The sequence below is a fragment of the Hypanus sabinus genome, chromosome 24 (assembly GCF_030144855.1).
Source record: "Hypanus sabinus isolate sHypSab1 chromosome 24, sHypSab1.hap1, whole genome shotgun sequence".
Lineage (NCBI taxonomy): Eukaryota > Metazoa > Chordata > Chondrichthyes > Myliobatiformes > Dasyatidae > Hypanus > Hypanus sabinus.
Genome location: NC_082729.1, coordinates 6,082,020 through 6,099,861, shown reverse-complemented (window position 1 = coordinate 6,099,861; position 17,842 = coordinate 6,082,020). Strand labels below are relative to the sequence as shown.

General features: G+C 43.7%; 1 long non-coding RNA gene across 2 annotated transcripts; it reads left to right on the top strand.

Moving 5' to 3' along the window:
- The first annotated feature begins 246 nt into the window (after positions 1–246).
- Positions 247–7,316, top strand: LOC132380426 (uncharacterized). 2 transcript variants are annotated; one of them, XR_009507760.1, is made up of 4 exons: positions 247–341; positions 479–599; positions 1,416–1,533; positions 3,156–7,316. It is a non-coding gene; the product is annotated as an uncharacterized LOC132380426 (long non-coding RNA). The 2 variants fall into 2 exon arrangements; XR_009507759.1 differs by lacking the exon at positions 1,416–1,533.
- The last annotated feature ends 10,526 nt before the right edge of the window (positions 7,317–17,842 follow it).

The window sequence follows — 17,842 nt, the reverse complement described above, 5'->3', positions numbered from 1 at the left end:
TTAGAAACTGATCGCTTATTCAGTATCCACCCACCATCTAAGACGAATAAAGTCTACAACCCTGAAGTTGGTATTCTCTGTCTTCAATCAATAAGACAGAATGTGTGTGGTAACTTAATCAGGCCGCCCTGCCGTGCTTTTTCATGCTTCAAGGGTCATTCATTGCTCATTCAATGAGCACTGGGTTAAGCGTGCCACAGTTAACACAACACTGTTACAGCTCGTTCCAGAGTCCAGAGTTCAATTCGGCTGCTGTCTGTACGGGTGTGTACGTCCTCCCTGTGAATCTTGTGGGTTTGCTCCGGGTGCTGTGCTTTCCTCCCGAGTCCAAACATGTGCCGGTCAGTGAGTTAATTGCTCATTATAAATTGTCCTGAGATTAAGCTAGTGTTAAGTAGGTGGGTGGCTGGGTGGTGCGGCTCATTGGCCTGTATCTAATTAAAATGAAATATATCTTGTCTTCCCACACCGTAAGCAGGTCAGAACAAGACATGTTTCGCTTCATTGGGACCCAAGAACAGCAAGGTTTTGTACACAAAAAGGAAGAGATTTTTACACAATGGTTCCAAGACTGAGAGAGAAATAACATTGATATTTAAGTAAGTTAAAGTTAAAGTCTGTCCCGAGCATTATAGACTCATCAGGCCAGTGCTTATGCTGGTTTCCGTGGCGCGAAGCGACTGAAAATACGAGACTTTCCCCCCTCCCCCCACCCCCCCCCCCCCCCCCCCCCGGAGAGGATGCCAGTCTATCGTGAGGTTAACCCCCAGCATTTTGCCTGTACCCATTTTCAGCTGGGTGGACTGGAGCAATGTGTGATTAAGTGCCTTGCTCAAGGACACAACACGCTGCCTCGGCTGGGGCTCGAACTCACGACCTTCAGATCACTGGTCCAACGTGCATGGCCAAGTAGTTAAGGAGAGGAAGGAATCTGGTGGGAGATGAGAGTGGACAATAGGAGAAAAGGAAGGAAGAGAGAACCCAGGGGGAAGCAATAGAGTGGGGAATAGAGGAAGGTGGGGGGTGGGGGGGAGGGAGGAATTTGTTTACCAGAAGGAGAAATCAGTATTTATCCAATCAGGTTGGAATTTCATAATTTCCTTAATCTGGCAAAGCATCAAAAGGTGTTTAAACTAAATTTAACACCAATTCATGTGGGGAATTTCCCTGTACGTATCTGAAAGCTCAATCAAAGGGGTAGATTTTAAAGAATTTCATGAAAGAGGAGAGAGAAATAGAGAGATGGAAAGTTCAGGAGGGAATTCCAGAGTCACAACCACAGACTCTTCTACAGGGTCTAAGCGCCTGCAGAGGTGGGCTGTGGAACAGATGCAGCAAGTCACTCTTGAGCATGCATATTACAGCTAATTACTATTTTGTTATGGTGGTATTTAACTCCCTTCTTTTCACTCTAGTCTTGTCAATACTTGACCAAGAGCACAGCAACGTTTAAGCTCCCTGCTTATTCTTGGCCTTGTCCGGGAAAGAGGACAACCATTTCAATGGATGCTGGAAAGGAGCAATATTCATTTGGTATTTAGTTCTTGCTCTTGTCTGCGGTATTGGTGCTCAACTTTCAGTTTGAGAGTTTTAGGATATGACCCTGTGGGTCTAGCATTTATTGTTTTTCGTTTCCTTTAAGTTCTGCAACAGATTTCATTAAATTCAGTGAACTGTTGACCGGCTTCAGTCAGTCAGTCTCTCTCTCTCTCTCTCTCTCTCCCTCTCTCCCCTCTCCCTCTCCCACCCTTCCTCCGCTCTCCATCCCTCCCATCTCTCCTCCTCCCTCCCTCTTTCTCTCTCTCCCCTCTCTCTCCCTCTCCCTCCCTTCCCCTCCCTCTCTCTCCCTCTCCCTCTCCCTCCCTCCTCCCCTCCTCCAGAGATGTGTACATACATAGCTCTCTCTCTCTCTCTCTCTCTCTCTCTCTCTCTCTCTCCCCTCTCCCTCTCCCACCCTTCCTCCGCTCTCCATCCCTCCCCATCTCTCCCCCTCCCTCCCTCTTTCTCTCTCTCCTCCTCTCTCTCCCTCTCCCTCTCCCTCCCTCCTCCCCCCCTCCACTTGGGCCATTTCCAAACATTTTGACACCCAGAGTCTGGTAGCTTGGCATCAACAAATGATGTAGGGAATGCGGTGTAAAGGGTGTCGGACACTGAGTCCTTGGAGTGAAAGTACAGGGCAAAGTCATGGAGAGAGTTGAGAATAAGCAGGAGAGATATATGGGTTCCATTGTGGCCTTCAGGAAGAAAGTAGTGTGAAGAAAGTTTTGTAAGACTTTGAAAAAAGTGCTAAGGAATGGAGCTAGTGAGTTGTTTGTAGAGAGCTAGCATGGAGATTTTGGGCTGAATGTCCTCCTTCTGAACTGTGTCTATTCAGTGATCCCATGAACAACAAACAATTTCTGGAGGAGCCCAAGATAAGAAAAACCACACATGCTGAACCCCGGAGCAACACACAAAGTCACAAAGTTACAGAGCACTAGATTACAGAAACAGGTTCTTTGGCCCATCTAGTCAGTGCTGAACTACTGTTCTGCCTAGTCCCATCGATCTACACATCAGCCACAGCCCTCCATATCCCTCCCATTCACTTCTCTTAAATTGTGAAATTGAACCCAAATCCAGATGATTTCACCCTCTCACTAGCTTCTGAGTGAAGATGTTCCTCCCTCATGTTTCCCTTAAATATTTCACCTCTCACTCTTAGAATGTACAAGAGCCTCAAGACTCACACCACCAGGTTTAAGAACAGTTAATATACTTCAGCCGTAACGCTCTTGAACTCACTTGCCCCATAAATTGATATGTTCCCACAACCAATGATCTCACTTTAAGAACTCTTCACCTCATTATCTTATGTTCTCGTTATTTGTTGCTATTCATTTATATTTGTATTTGCACAGTTTGTTGTCTTCTGCACTCTGGTTGATCTTTCATTGATTCTGTTATGGTTACTATTCTATAGATTTGCTGAGTATGCCCACAAGAAAATTAATCTCAGGGTTGTATATGCTGGCATAAATGTACTTTGATAATAAAATTTTCTTTGAACTTTGAACTATAACCCATGACTTCTAGGTCTAGTCTCACCCAACCTCAGTGGAAAAAGCCTGCTTGAATTTTTGAGTTAAGTCTCAACTGTCCAATTCCCTCCACAGATTTTGCCGGAGTTCCTGCAGCGTTGAAGCAAGTAGTGGGTCAAGCAGCATCTCTGAGAGGAAAGTAATTTTTTGATACTCTGGATGAAAAGCTGCACGAGGGTCTGATTGACCCACTGAGATCCTCTAGCACGGGGGGTTCCCTGCTTTTTATCCGGAGTTCCCAGGTTGGGAAATCCCGCTCTAGCAGATTGTTGTTCCAGATTCCAGCATCTACAATGGTCTGTGCCTCCTGTGATTCCATGAGTACAACTCTCCTTTTCACAATACTTCATTGGCTAGAATGTGCTCTGGAATGCTCTGAGAAGCATGTGAAAGGGACTATAGAAACTCAGTTCTTACCATTAATTAAAATTGAAAAACCATAGCCTTGATATACAATGCGTACCCATGACATTCAGATTAGTGCGGGGGGGAGGGGGGAGTTCTATCATTCTACGGGATTTCTTCATTTCGTGGATGTCTGTGAAGTGGACGAAATTCAGGTTGTATACTATATACATACTTTGAAACTAAATGTCTGTTAGCAGATGGATCTCAAGGTTGCATAATATACACATATTTTTATAATAGATGTACTTTGAACCTCTGTACAACGGTTACTTGAGAACAAACCAAAACTGCTGAGGGACCGAGTACGGGAGCTGACACTGTGTGATGTGCTTCCAGAATAACTGAGTTCCAAGTAAACCAAAAGTACGTTTGATCCTTTATTATGAAACCAGTAAAGACAAACGACCTTATATAGCGATAAAAACTACATAAACTAGATTAATGATACAGCAAAATAAGAATAACTAAACATGATTAAACATGGTTAATGCAGTAAGTGTTCCGGTTGGCATATCTTGCTAATGCCTGTAAGGAGTTTGTACGTGGGTTTCCTCCAGGTGCTCTGGTTTCCTCCCACAGTCCAGAGACCTACTGGTTGGTAGGTTAATTGGTCATTGTAAATTGTCCAGTGAATAGGATAGGGTTAAATCGGGGATTGGTGGGCGGCGTGACTCAAAGGGCCAGAAGGGCCTGTTACACACTGTACATCTATAAATAAATTAATTAACGTGATAAGCATTCCAATTAGTGAAGTTAGTGCTAAGAGAATTAAGCATAGTTATCATTCCAATTAGCAGTCAACAAAATAGATCACCCCCACCACCCCAACCCCAGTTTACCCTCTCTCAGCTTGACTAAACTGACTAAGACAAGGAGCGAATAGGTAACTTTGCTCATTTGCTTCTACTGCGCCCCAAACACGCCCCAAAATTACCCGTGACCAATGCGCAATGTAAAATACGATATGGACAGACAGAAAGTAGATACATGGCTCCCGCACCATGAGCAACATTCAATGTACTTTCCACTTTGCCGGTTAACCAGAGGTTAAAACAGCTCACTTAAGAGTCAGGCGGCTGTTGAATTAACCGACGCTGAGAATAAGTGGGAAATTGATGCGCTCTTATGGAGCAGTAAATGTTAATAGTGGGCAGCTTGTCTCGTACGCCAGTGCTTCGAAAGGAACTCCTTGACTTGATGACCTCACATGGCCATCAGATTGAGAGGAAAAATAAATCTCTTACTGGAGTGCTTCACAACCTTTTCAATTAATGGCCCTTAAACTGGGCACAAACTGATGCAGCCATCCTTTGTAAAGAAAAACTCTATTAAATAAGCATTACACGCTCTGAGAGACTTCAATTAATTTGGTTTATGCAAAGAAGAAATATAACTGTTTCGGCTTATCACAAAACAATGCAGAAATCAGCAGAGTGTGTCCACGTATTGGGACATTATGATCTAAAGAGAAAATAATTTGGATAGTGTACATTGTTGTATTTTTAACATTCTAATATTGCAGTCTCCGTGAGAATATAATGAGCCATATGAATACAAATTCATTTCTGCTTATGATGATAATTTGCTAAAGATTTCTGCGGAGAGATTTGTTTTGCTTTGGGGTCTCAAGTTAATTATCCAAAGTGATTCTCAGCGCAGCTGAGAAGAGCAGCGTTGTGGATAGAAAGGTTGGAAATGACGCCGAGAGGCCCGCAGAAGAGATCAGGTTTCTCAGTTCCCATTGCCATTCCGATGTGTCGATATGCGGCCTCCTCCTGTGCCAAGATGAGGCCGCCCTCAGAGTGGAGGAGCAACACCTTATATTCCGTCTGGGTAGCCTCCAACCTGATGGCATGAATAACAATTTCCCCTTCCGGTGATACAAATTACCCCCTTCCCACTCTTCTTTGATTCCCTTCTAAGACCTTCCACTTCTCACCTGCCTATTCCTTCCCTCTAGGTCCACTCCTTCTCCTTCTTCTATGGTCCACTCTCCTGCATCATCAAGTTCCTTCTTCTCAAGCCCTTGACCTTCCCCCCCACCTTAACCTGGCTTCACCTATCACCTTCCAGATAACCGCCTTTCCTTCCCCCCATCTTTTTATTCTGGCATCGCCCCCTTCCTTCTCAGTCCTGAAGAAGGGTCTCGGCCCGAAACGTCGACTGTTCACTCTGTTCCATAGATGCTGGTCGCTGAGTTCCTCCAGGATTTCCTCTGCGTGTCACTTTGGATCTCCAACATCCGCAGATCTTCTCGTCTTTATCAGATTTTAATTTTTGACCAGATCAAATCAGTCGTTATAAAAGATTAAAGCAGCAAGACCTCCAGCTGTTGTTGGTACATTCTCTCAGGTGGATCACGGGTAAATCACTCGTGGTCTTACGGTACGGTCCACGGCCTCACATGTGTGGTGGCACAAACTGCGTGAGCTTATCCTCCAGAAATATTATTGCAGCCATAGATGAATTCTCACAGTGTCTTAAGTTGAAACAGTCAAGGCCTTATCGAATGGCATTTATTGAAAGACCATTGAGTCCATTTGCATGGAGGGCGGCCACAAGAAAGCAGCATCAGTGAAAGCAACACACAAAATGCACAAAATGGAGGAGCTCAGCAGGCCAGGCAGCATCTATGGAAAAGAGTATAGTCGACGTTTCGGGCCAAGACCCCTCATCAGGACTGGAAAAAAAGAGTTGGGATGTCAGAGTGAGAAGGTGGGGGTAGGGGAGGAAGAAATACAAGGTGGCAGGTGATAGGTGAAACAGGGAGAGGGAGAGGGGTGAAACGAAGGGCTGGGAAGCTGATTGGTGAAAGTGATACAGGGCTGGAGAAGGGGGAATCTGATAGGAGAGGGTAAAAGACCATGGAAGAAAGGGAAGGGGGAGGAGCACCAGAGAGAGATGATGGACAGGTAAGATGTTAATGTGAGAGAGGGAACAGGAATGGGAATGGTGAAAGGGGATGAGTAATTACCGGAAGTTCAAGAAATTGATGTTCATGCCATTAGGTTGAAGGCTACCCAAACAGAATTTAAGGTGTTGTTCCTCCTACTTGTGTGTTGCCTTGTCATGGCAGTAGAGGAGGCCAAGGACAGACATGTCAACATCTTTGAAGTGTTCCTACAACCAATGGACTCATGTTCAAGGAAGACAGATGGAATGTTAATATTACTTTTGAAAGGACTAGAAAGCAAGAGCAAGGCCTTTGATGCTGAGGCTTTATAACACATTGGTAACACTTACGACAATTATTTAATTTATAATATTTTCGCTTAGTAATTCATTTGTTAGTATTTTCTAGTTAGAATTAGAAGTGTTTAAAGTATATTCATTGCATGTAAAATATATCGGCATGTGATGACGTCACATCCGGTTTCGCCGCGTCTTGTGGGAAAGTACCGGTTTGAAATTAACGCGAGGGTGGGGGCTCACCACGAGGCACACCTGAACAGAAGTTGTTTTGCAGGCATTAGAAATCACAGTGAGAGCAACGCTGTAAGTTAATAGATAATCGATATATTGAACTAAGATGTTAATGCCGATTCTGTTAAAAGTAACGACGGTCGATAATGTTTATGTTTTCGTTAGTTAAAGAGTTGCGGATAGTTTGCATTGAAGTGTATTTAAAGTAGTCAATGGAGCAGGTAAACTCTCCCTGTATACTGCACCTTAGTGTAATGTAGTTATAGTCACCTTTACAAGTATTTACAATTGAAATGTGATATTAAGAAAGGAACAAATACTGTATCAATCTTGTATTGTTTTATCAACAGTTTTCACCATATGTTAATGTGAAGAGTGAACAGTAAATGGTTAATCTTACTGCGATCTGGTTTCATTGACTGTGGTTTATCTCGACGTTGAATTCGGCGTTATTAGTACACCCGAAGGAGAACGTTACAACACTTATAATTGGTAACACATTTATAACACTTGGAGTATTGTGATCAGTTTTGGTCCCCTTATCCAAGGAGAGATATGCTGGAGAGGATCCAGAGAAGGTTCACAAAAATTATTCTGGGAATGAAAGAGTTAATGTATGAGGAACGCTCTCTGACCTTGTTCTCGCTGAAGTTTAGAAGAATGAGGAGGGATCCCATTGAAACATATTGAATATTGAAAGGCCTTGATAAAGTGGACAAGGAGGGGATGTTTCCAATAGTTTGCGAGTCTATTCTAGCACAGCCTCAGAATAGAAGGATGTCCATTTAGAAAATAGATGAACAGGAGTTCCTTTAGCTCGAGGGTGGTGAATCTTTGGAATTCAATGTCATGGACAGCTGTGCATGCCAAGCTATTGAGTGAATTTAAAGCAAGGATGATAGGTTCTTGATTAGAAAGGATCTCAAAGGTTACGGGAAGTAGGCAGAAGAATGGGCTAGAGAGGGATTTAAAAAATCATCCGTGGGGAATGGTGGAGAAGACTCAAAGTACCCAGTGCCCTAATTCTGCTCCTAGATCTTATGGTCTTGTATATCTGCATTGAGTTGCTGCCATATGATTGACTGATTAGATATTTGCGTTAATGAGCAAGTGTACCTAATAAAGTGGTCACTCAGTGTCATCTCATCGATTTGTGCCACTGCAGAGAAGAAAGTAAAAGGAAGCTGCCTTTGATATAACTCACCTTGTTAAATCCTGTTCCAAACATAAATACCATTTACCACTCACTAATTTGTCCTAATTTGTTTGCATATCACTCGGCTTGCTTGTCCCGACTTCTAAATTAGTGTTTGTATTGATTAGCAAATGGACCTGCAGGTTGGAGCTCCAATCAATAATTAGCCGTTGCATGAGTCACAAGAATTAAACAATAAGCTCCTGACCTGTTTAACAATAACAGCTTATATTAACATCGCACGTTTAACATACAAAACCTCCCAGAAATATTTTATTTAGAGGTACTGCACGATAACAGGCCCTTCCGGCCAATGAACCCATGCCGCCCAGTTCAAAGTAAATTTATCATCAAAGTGCGTATAAGTTATACAAGCTTGAGAGTTGTCTCCTTATAGGCAGCCACAAAACAAGAAAGCCACAGGAGCCCAGTTTAACAAGAAGACTACCACCCAATGCAGAGAGAGAGAAAAAAAACCAAATCGTATTAACAATAAAAGTAAGCAAAGGCATTCAGAACAAAAGTGAGTCCAGAGATCTGGACCCTGGAGCAGTCAGAGTAGGCCCATAGCCTCAGCACCGCGGAAAGAGGAGTTAAACATCGCGTAGGAATAGATACACCAATGTGACCAATTAATCTACAAACCCCTACGTCTAGGAATCTAGGAGGAAACTGGAGCACCTGGTGGAAACCCACACGGCCACGGAATACCATGGCGGGATTGGAACCAAGGTCACTGGCGCTGCCAGGACTTGCACCAGCAGGTTCAAGAACAGTTACTACCCCTCAACCATCAGGTTCTTGAACAAAAGGAGATAACTACACTCACTTAAGGGCTCTGTTATATTGTTATTTCATGCTCAATATTTATTCCTATTTATTTATATGTTCATTTTCAGTTTGTTTCCTGATGCTTACAGTTTACAGATCCTGTTTACAGTTACTGTTCTATAGATTTGCTAAGTATGCCCGCAAAAAAAGAATCTCAGGACTGTGTGTGCTGACATGTACGCACTCTGATAATAAACTTTACTCTGAACTTTAATCTTTTGCATAAGCGTTCTGCTGACTGCTATGCTACCATGCCACCCCCATGTCAAATTTTGACATGCTGTGAAGCATTAGGATAGGTTGTCAATTTGTTTTATAACACATCTTATCAGAGTGGTCTTGGGGTTTTAGGGAGGGAATCCCAGAAGTCACGTGAGGACATGGCACCTGGGTACGGGGCTTTTACTGTTGGAGATCACGGGGAGGACAAAAATGGATGAACACAGATTTCCTAGAGATCTGGCCTTAGGTTTGGAACAGCAACCTTGAGATAGAGCTTAGAACACAGAACAGCACAGTACAGGCCATTCAGCCCACGTTGCTGTACTGACCTTTTAATCTACTCCAAAATCAATCTAACCTTTCCTTCCACATAGCCTTTCAGTTTTCCCTCATCCATATACCTAAGAGTTTCTTAAATGTCCCTAATGTATCTGCCTCTACCTCCATCCCTAGCAGGGTGTTCCACACATGCACCACTCTCTGTGTAAAGAACTTAACTCTGGCTTCCTCCATAATTTCCTCCAATCCACTTAAAATTATGCCCCCCTTGTATTAGCCATTTCTACCCTTTGAAAAAGTCTCTGCAGATCCACTCCATCTGTGTAAGTTCATCATCTTGTACACATCTATCAAGTCATTCTCACTCTCCTTCGCTCCAAAGAGGAAATGCCTAGCTGGCTCAACCTGTCTTCATAAAGTACGCCCTCTAATCCAGGCAGCATCCTGCTAATTCTCCTCTGCATGCTCTCTAAAGGTATTATGTCCTTCCTGTAATGAGGTGACCAGAATCGAATACAATATTCCAAGTGCTGTCTAGAGTGGAAACATTATCTCATGGTTCATGAACTCAATCCACCAACTAATGCAGACCAACACACCATAAACCTCCTTAACCACCCTGTCAACTTCTGTAGCAACCCTGAGGGATCTATGGGCATGGACTTTGAGTTTCCTCGGTCCCTCCACACCTGGGAATCATGACATGAACCAATTCCTCTGCCTTCTAATTCAATCTTCCAAAGTGGATTGCTTCACACACTTATTTGGATTGAACTCCATCTGCCACTTCTCAGCCCAGCTCTGCACCCTGCCAATGTCCCATGGTGACCTACGATAACCTGTACGCTGTGCACAACTCCACCAACCTTGGTGTCATCTGGAATTCAAAGATTATGAAGGAATTTGGATCAAGGTTCTGTCTGCTGATCGAGCTCAGTCCTGCCTTCCCTGAGTCCCAGATTTAATTAAGATGTTCAGCTTCTTTGAACTATTATTTCCATAAGCGTCATTTCAAAGGTTTCAAATTTAAGTAATTAGTTTAATTTGTTCCTTGCTATCTCTGCCCTAGGTCAGTAACTTTCATATGTTGTATTTAAGTTTGGTTGCTTCATAATGTTAAATTTCTCCACAAGCAATTTCCCTTAACAATTCTACATCATTAATGTATGAAATTTTATCACTGATGTGGAATTCAGAAAGGGTAAGTCAATGGAACACACAAGTGGTCAGAGTGGAAAGAATGAGTTCCTGGGTGTCAATATCTCTGAGGATCTATCCTGGACTCAGCATATCGATGCAATTACAAAGAAGGAATGACAGTGGCTAGATCTCATTGGGGGTTTGAGAAGATTTGATATGTCACCAAAGTTTCTACAGATGTACCATGGAGAGCACTCTAACTGGCAGCATTACCATCTAGTGTGGGAGAGGGGGCTACGCATAAGATCTAAATAAGCTGCAGAGAGTTGCAAACTCAGTCAGCATTCTCATGGGCACCCGCCTCCCCAGCATTCAGGACATCTTCAAGGAGCAATGCCTCAAAAAGGTGGCACCCATCATTAAAGACCCCCAACACCCAGGACATGCCCTCTTCTCATTGCTACCATCAGGAAGGAGGTACAGGAGCCTGAAGGCACACACTCAACGGTTCAGGAACACCTTCTTTCCCTCCGCCATCAGATTTCTGAATAGACATTGAACCCATGTAACCTACCTCAATTTTTTTCTTTTTTTGTGCTCTGCTTTTGCACTACTTGTTTAAGTATATATATGTATATAATAGTAATATAGTAACATATACTATGTGTGTATATCTATATCTATATATATAGTAATTTATATTTTTTGTTATTACAGAACTGTGTCAAAGAATTAGCACATATGTATATAGCTCGAGTGCCTAAGACTTTTGCACAGTACCGTAGTAATTCTATATATTGCACTGTACTGCTGCCACAAAAAAAAACAAATTTCATGACAGATGTGAGTGATGATAAACCTGATTCTGATATGGGTCTCTATTGTGGACTGAGAGTGGGAAGGGGGCAGGGAGGGAGTGGGAAGCACCAGAGAGACATTCTGTAATGATCAATAAACTAATTGTTAGGAACCAAATGACCTGGCCTGGTGTCTCAGGGCTGGGTGTGTCAGTACCCATGCCACCTCCCCCACCTGTCACTCCTTCTCTGCACCTTGTGTTAGAGTGATTCTTGGGTTTAGGTCATTTACATTTAGCTAATGGCTTTGGCTACCAGTCTTCTGTTCCTTGATCATGTATTGTGGATTTAATTTGGAACAATGAATTCCTAAAAGCTGTGGATCCCAGTCCAGACGCTGCTGGCGTCTGTGGGATTGATACAAATCAGAAGGTGTGGTTTCAAAATAAAGCATTGCCTATACTTTGTAAATATGTAAATGTCCTTTATGTTTAGCAAATAAATATCAAGCCCCACGTTGGGCCAGCAGACCTTCCCACCGAAAGCGTCTCCGTATGATGCCTGCTGTACCATGCTTTGTCGAATAAAGAAGCTGCTTTGTTTCCTTTGGCGATTTCATTCATGCAACAACACCCCGTCCCACACCCCTCCCACAGTGCTCCATCCTTGCCATTCCCAACATCCTTTGCTCCCACCACATTTACTAACTCGTTCTCCGCTCCACATTGACAAATACAGTATTGTGCAAAAGTCTTGGGCAGCCTAGCTCTGTGTGTGTGTGTGTGTGTGTGTGTGTTGTGTGTGTGTGTGTGTGTGTGTGCGCGCACGCGCGTGTGTGTGCTTGCACGCGCCTACGACTTTTGCACAGTACTATAATGTTTGGCATTGTACTGTTGCCGCAAAACAACAGATTTCACGACACATGCCAATGATATGAGAAGGTTTACAAGGATGTTGCCAGAACTTGAGAAACTGAGTTACAGAGAAAGGTTGAATAGGTTAGGACTTTATTCCCTGGAGTGTAGAAGAATGAGGGGAGATTTGATAGAGGTGTATAAAATTATGATGGGTATAGATAGAGTGAATGCAAGCAGGCTTTTTCCACTGAGGCTAGGGGAGAAAAAAACCAGAGGACATGGGTTAAGGGTGAAGGGGGAAAAGGTTAAAGGGAACATTAGGTGGGGGGCTTCTTCACACAGAGAGTGGTGGGAGTGTGGAATGAGCTGCCAGATGAGGTGGTAAATGCAGGCTCACTGTTAACATTTAAGAAAAACTTGGACAGGGACATGGATGAGAGGGGTATGGAGAGATATGGGCCAGGTGCAGGTCAGTGGGACTAGGCAGAAAAATGGTTCGGCACAGCCAAGAAGGGCCAAAAGGCCTGTTTCTGTGCTGGAATGTTCTATGGTTCTATGATTCTGATTTCTACTTAACTCACACTGTTATAATGTTTATTGGGATGGAGTCAGTCTAAGGCAACCGACTCAATTCCAGATAATTACACCATCTCCTAGAAACACTATTGGTCCCTTGATATCTGTAGAGTTAAATTAGAGTCAATGTAAAGAACCAAGTTGAGATGTATTCGCAATACATCTATTCATGTTGACAACATTAAAACTGAGGTCTGGAAAAGCCTTTGATGTTTAAGGGCAGCGTGGTTTTGTTTAATGAAAAATGCTGCCCCCCTTGCGGTGTGACTGTAGAAGAGGGACTTGTTTTTAGATTATTACTCAGACTCAGTTTTACATTGCCATTTGTGTCGGGGGAGTACCATTGACAGCTATCAAAACTAAATCAAAGGTTCAATGATTCCACTTAATATCAGGGAATGTATACAGTATACAACCTGAAATTCTTACTCTTCACAGACATCCTCAACATAGAAGAAAATCCCAAAGAATGAGTGACAGAAAAACATTTAGATACCCCTTCCCCTCCCTCACAAAAGCAGCAGCAAAGCACCAATCCTCCCCCTACCCCCACTTATTCTAACATAAAACATCAGCATTCCCACCACCCACCATGCAAGCAAAGACCCCCCCAAAGAGAGACTACGATCTACAGTACATCAAAATCTAACTTTCACTCTAACATTCCAACACCCCACAGGCTCGGTCTCTCTCACTAACAAGGGAAAGACAAATAATGGTCCTTCCACAGTGAAAAGGGAGACAACACAGTCACTGTGTCAATGTTGCAGTCAGTCTGAAGCGTTTTAATTCAAATTGCCCGAATATAGAATTGGCAGCGAACTCTCACATCATTGAGAGAGAGAGGTGGGGGGGGGGGGGAGAGAGTGGAGAGAATTTCTGTCCACAGAGCCATGCAAGTCCGCTACGCAAAGGTGCCTGACATATCGAAAACACAGCCAATCAGTGAGTTCTAAGAACAGGAACATTCCGCCATGCAGAATCACAGTTTGAGTGAGGTGCCTCTGCAATTCTGTGTGCCTTTCCGCTGATCGAACACTGGAGGCCAACACCGATAGGAGAGGCCAGCCCCCAACCCAGCAGGGACGCCACGCTGCATCGCCTCCAGTATCTCCTCTCCTGGACTGAAGCTGTAGGCAAGCATATGTTTTGAGGCCTAGTCCTCGCTAGAACCAAGGCCACGCAGCTTCCCCACCACCTTGTCGTACCACCAAACAAAGGAAACAGGTCTGCGGCTTCTTACGTGATCAAGTCTAGCTTACTTATGCAGTTTCATGCTTTAATCATTTAGGTGTTAAGCTCAATTTCTTCGAGGAAGACACAATGTTCACAGAATTTTTGAACAATTGGACACAAGAGACTCTGCAGATGCTGGAAACCTTCAGCAACACACACAAAATACTAGAGGAACTCAACAGGTGGCATCTATGGAGCTCATGAAATCATGATGAAGGGTCTTGACCCAAAACATTGGCTATTTATTTCTTTCAGGCTCAACAAGTCACACTGCCCAGCAACCTACTGATTCAACCCTAGCCTAATCATGGGACAATTTACAATGACTAATTAACCTACCAACCAGTACGTCTTTGAACTGTGGAGGAAACCAGAGCACCCAGAGGAAACCTACACATTCTTGGAAAGGACATACAAGCTTCTCACAGACTGTGTGAGAATTGAACTCCAACCTCCATCAAGGACATGGCTAGTTGTGCCTGTGTTGCTGCTGTAAGTAAACTTCCCCCATGACCATGTGGGTTTCCTCTGGGTGCTCCGGTTTCTTCCCACAGTCCGAAGACGTACCAATTGGTAGGTTAATTTTTCATTGTAAATAAGATCATAAGATATAGGAGCAGAATTCGGCCATTCGGCCCATCAAGTCTGCTCAGCCATTTCATCATGGCTGTTTGATTTCCCTTTTAGCCTCAGTCTCCTGCCTTCCCCCTGAATCCTTTCACGCCCTGGCTAATCGAGATTCTATCAACCTCCACCTTAAATATACCCAAAGACTTGGCCTCCACGGCCGCCTGTGGCAAGGAATTCCTCAGACTCACCAGTCTCTGGCTAGAGACTAGGCTGGGACTAAATCGGGGGGGGGTTTGCTGAGCAGTGCAGCTCTTTGGGCCGGAAGAGCCAATATCTCTAAATAAGTTAATTAAATTAAATCAATTCTCAGAAACTGTCTGAGATACAAACCCCACAGCCAAGCCACATCAAACATAGAGTTATCTAAGAAGAGGAAATAAGTTGGCATGCAACTTGGGCTATGGTTGTATGACTCAAGACGGTATGTTGGTTAGTACCATTGTGTCACAGCTCCAGAGTCTCAGCTTCAGTCTGAGAATCTAGTTTGCACACTTTAGTTTGCACAATAGATAAAGTTTCCATACTTTATCTGTGATTTGTTTTTAAATTTAAATAATGTGATACAGAATAGAATAGGACCTTCTGGCCTTTTGAGCCTTGTCACCCAACAACCCCTGACTTAACCCTATCCTAATCATGGGAAAACTTACAATGACCAATTAACCTACCAAATGGTACATCTTTGAACTGTGGGGGGAAACCGGAGCATTGAGAGGAGACCCATGCAGTCACAGGGAAAGGGTACAAACTCCTTACAGGCAGCGGCGAGAATTGAACCCAGGTTGCCTGTACTGAAAGCCGTTGTGCTAGAGAATGATATTTTTCTCGTTGAGCATTGAGCGATTTGGCACTTTGCTGTCTCCAAGAAGGTTCCAGAAGGCGAGCAGTCTTGAGGCCAAGAAGCTTAGACCCCATGATCGATTCTATTTCTCACCAATCTCATCAACTAAAGCATCAAAGAAGATTGAAACATCGATGCGAGTGAACGTTCAGCGCCATCTACCAGCTTCTCACTCGTTACTGCCGGAGGAAGATGTCTGCCTGTGGTGAATGCGTGGAATGGGCTGCCGGCAACGGTGGTGGAGGCGGATACAATAGGGTCTTTTAAGAGAACCCTAGACAGCTACATGGAGCCTAGAAAAATAGAGGCCTATCGGTAAGCATAGGTAATTATAAGGTAAGGACATGTTTGGCACATCTCTGTGGGCTGAAAGGCCTGTATTGTGCTGTAGGTTTTCTATGTTTCTATATTTCTCAAGCCCATTTTCCTGTCTTCTCCCATAATTTTAATGCCCTTACTAATCAAGAGCCCATTTAAAAATACCCAATGGCTTGGCCTCTGTAGCTATCTATGGCAATGAATCCCACAAATTCACCACCCTCTGGCTAAAGAAATTCCTCCTCATCTCTGTTCAAAAGGGACTTCCTTGTATTCTGAGAATGTGTCCTCTGTTGGTGCTAGACTCTCCCACTATAGCAAAGGTTCTCTCCTTGTCCACTCTATCTAGGTCAGGGGTCAGCAACCTTTACCACTGAAAGAGCCACTTGGACCCGTTTCCCACAGAAAAGAAAACACTGGGAGCCGCAAAACCCGTTTGACATTTAAAATGAAATAACACTGCATACAACGTTTTGTTTTGCCTTTATGCTATGTATAAACAAACTATAATGTGTTGCATTTATGAAATTGATGAACTCCTGCAGAGAAAACGAAATTACATTTCTGCATGCAACAAAAACATTTTGACCTCCGAAAAAAAGACGTTGGGTTGAAGGTTACTTTTAAGTAAAATACTCAACGTCTATTTGAGTCCTTCTTGTATTTATGAAAAACGCCAAACTTAAATTTGCCGCCAGCAGCAAACCAAAAATAACGTCAGCCAGCTGTCAACCTGAAAAATAAAAGGACTATTTCACTGAACAATGAAAACATATGAATATACGTAAAATAATAGGCAATTAAAATATTTATCATCCTTGTTCAGGTTGACTCACACCTGACAATGCAGTCGTATTCAGTAGGGATGGATCGATGCTTAGGGGAGTGACCAGGAAGGATAATGTGTTTTTTTCCTCTCTGAACTCACAGAAGCGTTTCCCAAACGATGTTTGCATTGCGATGATTGCAGAATGTAAATACTCCGAATTTATCATGTCGTGACCTTTTCTGAACTCTCTCAAATTGGGGAAGTGAGACAATGTGCCTTTCTGTAAATCTCTGGCAAGCAACGTCAACTTGCGCTCGAATGCCAAAACATCCTCCAACATGTGCAGGGCTGTACGTCCTTACCCCGTTGAAGAGCTGTGTTCAGCGTGTTCAGGTGCGCTGTTATGTCTACCATGAAGTGTAGCTTTTCCAGCCACTCTGGCTGTTCCAGCTCAGGAAAGGTGAGCCCTTTGCTGCCCAGGAAAGTTTTCACTTCTTCCAGACACGCGACAAAGCATTTCAGCACCTCCCCTCTGGACAGCCAGCGATAAAAACACGTTGTAGCGGTGTGCTACACGCAGTCAGTAAACTGCAGTCAAAGATAGCTTTATTCGAACTAAACAGCCTTGCTTTTAAGCCTCCCTCAACCCGCCCCCCCATGGGCGCGGATGCTGCAAAAGACACGTACTCACAAACCCCCGTAGGCTATCTCCCTTAGCCTGAACGCTGGCTAATTGTGAGCCGGTTCGGATGTGTCAGGAAATGGGTCGCCACAAAGTCTTATTTAGATTGTACAAGATCACCATAATCTTCAAATTTAGATTTACATTTCAAAAACTAACAAACTAACATAAAATACATTTTAATTAAATACTGACCATGTAGCGGTGTGCTACACGCAGCGCTAAAATTACGACACGGAGTCGGTAACTGCAGTCGAAGGAAAAAACTTTATTCGAAATCTTCAGCCTCACTTTTAAGCCTCCCTCAACCTGCCCCCCATGGCGCAGAGGCTCCAAAGCTCTGTGCTCGCAAACCCCCGTAGGCTATCTAATTGTGAGTCGGTTCGGATGTGCCAGGAAAAGGGTCGCCACAACCAATTATTTCCCAAAGCAACAGGGAGCCGCAGCACAGACGTAAAAGAGCCACATGCGGCTCCGGAGCCGCGGGTTGCCGACCCCCGATCTAGGTCTTTCAATATTCAATAGGTTTCATTAAGATTCCACCACCCCCCCCCCCCC